Source organism: Loxodonta africana, chromosome Y (genome assembly GCF_030014295.1).
Source record: "Loxodonta africana isolate mLoxAfr1 chromosome Y, mLoxAfr1.hap2, whole genome shotgun sequence".
In the NCBI taxonomy this organism is placed as follows: domain Eukaryota; kingdom Metazoa; phylum Chordata; class Mammalia; order Proboscidea; family Elephantidae; genus Loxodonta; species Loxodonta africana.
Window position 1 is genome coordinate 22,674,546 of NC_087370.1, and position 4,218 is coordinate 22,678,763.

Below are 4,218 nucleotides of genomic sequence, written 5' to 3' on the forward strand. Positions count from 1 at the left end.
ACACTCCTAGATATTTACCCACATGAGTTAAAAACATATATCCATATAAAAACCTGCTCACAAATGTTTATAGCAGCTTTCTTCATAATTACAATAATTGAAAGCACCCAAAATGTCATTGAATAGGTAAATGGGTAAACAAATAGTGAGACATCCATGCAGTGGTGTATTATTCAGCGATGAAAATAATTAAGCTATCAAGGTAGGAAAAGGTATGGAAGAATCTCAAATCCACACTAAATGAAAGAAGCTGGTCTAGAAAAGCTACATCCTGTGTGATCCCAAGCCGATGACGTTCTGGAAAAGTATGAAGTGTAGAGGCAGTAGAAAGATCATTGATTGCCAGGGGTTTGGGGAGAGGGAGGAGGAACGAATAGGTGGAGCCCAGGAAATTTTTACAACTGCGTAACTATTCTGTAGGATATGTAATAATGGACTCACGACATTATGCATTTATCAAAACCTAACACAAAGAGTGAACCCTGATGAAGTCTATGTATTTTAGTTAAAAGCCACGTCTCACTATTGATGTGCCAGTTGTTACAAACGTACCCCACACCACAGGAATGCAAGATGTTAATAGGAGAAACACTGGGTGTAGGTGGGGTGCATGGGGACTGTGTACTTGATGCACAATTTTTTAGTAAATACGTCTCTAAAAATAGTCAATTTCAAAACTATGAAAAATATGGCATCCCATTTTTGTTTTGTTTTTATAACAGAGGGTGCAGAATCTATCGAAGTTTCTTATATCTTTTTTGTATGAACTAAGTAGACATCATTTGTTTTTGTTTCTTATAAGCGAATTTAAAAACTATTGTAAAATACATGTAAAAAATAAATTTGCCATTTTAACCATCTGAAGTGTACAAATGCATTAGTTACATTGACAATGTTGTGCAACCATCAACCCTCTTTCAAAAATTCTTCATCCCATCCCATTTGGAGCAAAGGAGAATGAAGAAAACCACACACACAGAAAATATTAGCCCAAAGTACTAAAGGAGTACATGAACCAGAGACTGCACCAGCCTGAGACCAGAACAACTACATGGTGCCTGGCTGCCAGCAATGACTGTCCTACCAGGGAACACAACAAACATTCTCGGACAAAACAGGATACAAATGTAGAACAGAGCTCAGATTCATGTTTGAGCAGATTTCATGGTCTGACAGAGACTGGAGGAGCCCCCGAGGCCATGGCCCCCAGACACACTGCGAACCGCTAACTGAAACCATTCTCCAAGCCCACTCATCAGACAAAGATTAGACAGGAGTGTAAAACCGGAAGTAATAAGCATGAGGAATGTGCTTCTTAGTTCAATTAGATTTATAAGACCAAATAGGTACCTTCTGCCCAAAAGCAGGATGAGAAGGCAGGAAGGGACAGGGAAATTGGTCAAATGGACACAGGGAACCCAGGGGATTCCAACTAATGCCACAAAACAATATCTATGTAAATTTCTTAATAAGAAACTAACTTAAGGTGTAATGTTTCACCTAAAGAATAAGAGAGGTTTTTTTTTCATCATCCCAAAGAGACACTCTGTACCCAACAAGCAATAAGTCCCCATTTCCACTCCCTCCAGCGCCTGGTAACTAAGAATAAACTGTTCTCTCTGCCTTTGCCAGTTCTGGACATTTCACATAAACGGAATTGTATGAAATTCGTCCTTTAGTGTCTGGCTTATTTCACTCGTAATATGTGCTCAAGGTTCACGATCACCTTGCATATACCAGAACTTCATTTCTCTTTGTGGTGGAATAAATATTCAATTTCTTGATCTGTGGCGTTAGTTGTTGATGCATAAATTTGAATAATGTTTGTATTAACTGTTCTTCCTTGTAGGCATATGGCGATTATGGTGTCATTGACAGTGTTGTAATGCAGGATCTTGAAATGTTCTTTTTGATCATGAATGCGATTCCTTTCCTCTTCAATTTGTCATTCCTGGCATAGTTGGTCATACAAATGTCTGACATGGCCCATAGCAGTCCATTTCAGCTCAGTAATGCCTAGGATATTGATCTTTATGAGTTCCATTTCATTTCTGATAACTTCCAAAGCTGCAGAATTTCATTAATAATGGTAATGTGGGGCAGCTAACAGGATTGAGAAAATGCTCACCATCACTGGCCATTAAAGAAATGCAAATGAAAACTACAATGAGTCAGGGAGAGAGGGATATTCACTAACTAGATAGCAGACAAAAATGTAGGCGACGGGAAGTACAACTGAAGAAAACCAAAAGGAATTTCCTCAATACAACCAACAGCTTCAAAGGCCAGAGTAGTAAGGACAGGTGTCTGGAGACAATGGTTGCAAGGGACATGTCGGTCAACTGGCATAACAAAATGTATTAAGAAACCAGTCTGCATTCCACTTTGGTGAGAGGCCGCTGGGGTTTTAAACGCTAGGAAGCGGCCATCTAAGATGCATCAATTGGTCTGAACCCACCTGGAGCAAAGGAGAATGAAGAACACCAAAGACTCAAGAGAAATACGAGCCCAAGAAACAGGGCCACATAAACCAGAGACTCCACCAGCCTGAGACTCAAAGAACTAGATGGTGCCCAGCTGCTGGTGATCATTGCCCTGGGAGAACACAACAGAGAATATCTGATGGAACAGGACAATAGTGGGATGCAGATATTAAAATCTCATAAAAAGCCCAGGCTTAAGGGTCTGCCTGAGACCGAGCGACCCTGACAGCCAAGGTCCCCGAACCCTTTGATAGCCCAAGATTGGAACCATTCCCGAAACCAACTCTACACACAGCGAATGGCCTGGGCTATAAGACAATGATGCTGCTGAGGAGTGAACTTCATGGCTCAAGCAGACACATAGGATTATGTGGGCAACTCCTGTGTGCTGGCGAGATGAGAAGGAAGAGGGGGACAGGAGCTGGCTGAATGGACACGGGGAATGCAGGTTGGAGAGGAGGAATGTACTGTCTCATTAAGAGGAGCACAGCTGGGACTGCATAGCAAGGTCTGCACAGCTTTTTGTATGAGAGACTGACTTGATGTGTAAACTTTCACCTAAACCACAATAAGTTAAGGAAAACTATGAGCTACCTTCTCACCCCAACATTATTGGCACATAAGAACAACAACAAAAAAAAACAAAAATCAATGCTGGAGAGGTTGCGGGGATGTCATGGGTTCAATTATGTCCCCCCGGAAATATTAACTTGGTTAAGTCATGATTTCCAGTATTCTGTGGTTTTCCTCCATTTTGTGATTGTAGTTTTATGTTAAAGAGGATTAGCGTGGGATATAACACCCTTACCAGGCCACCTCCCGGATCCAGTGAAAAGGGAGTTTCCCTGGAGTGTGGCATGCACCACCTTTCATGAGAGATAAAAGGAAAAAGAAGTGAGCAGAGAGACAGGGGAACCTCATACCGGAAAGCACTGCCGGGAGCAGAGGGTGTCCTTTGGATCCAGGGTCCCTGCTCAGAGAGGCTTCCAAAGCTGGGATAGATTGAGGAGAAGGCTGACAGTAAAAGCCTTTCCCTGGAGCCGACGTCTCAAATTTGGACTTTTAGCCTACTTTACTGTGAAGAAATAAATTTCTCTTTGTTAAAGCCATGCACTTGTGGTATCTCTGTTATAGCAGCACTAGATGACTCAGACAAGGGAGATTCGAACTCTTATGCACTGCTGGTGAGAATGTAAAGGGGTACAACCATTTTGGAAGACGATTTGGTGCTTCCATAAAAAACTAGAAATAGAAATACCATAGGATTCAGCAATACCACTCCTAGGAATATACCCTAGAGAAATGAGCCATCACACAAATAGACATACCCATACGCATGTTCACTGCAGCATTGTCTACAATAGCAAAAAGATGGAAATAACCTAAGTGCCCATCGACAGGTGAATGGATGTCTTAGGCAACGAGTGCTGCTATAAGAGAAATGCCACAAGTGGATGGTTTTAACACAGAGAAATTTTATTCTCTCACAGTCCAGAAGGCTAGAAGTCTGAATTCAAGGCACTGTCCTCTCCAAGGGAAGACTTTCTGTCTGTGCTGGCTCTGGAGGAAGTTCCTTGTCATCAGTCTTCCCTTGGTCTGGGAGCATCCCAGTGCAGGAACCTCAGGTCCAAAGGACACACACTGCTGCTGTCGCTGCTTACTTGGCGGTATGAGGTCCCCATGTCTCTCTGATGGTTTCTCTCTTTTATATCTCAGAAGAGATCGCCTTAAGACA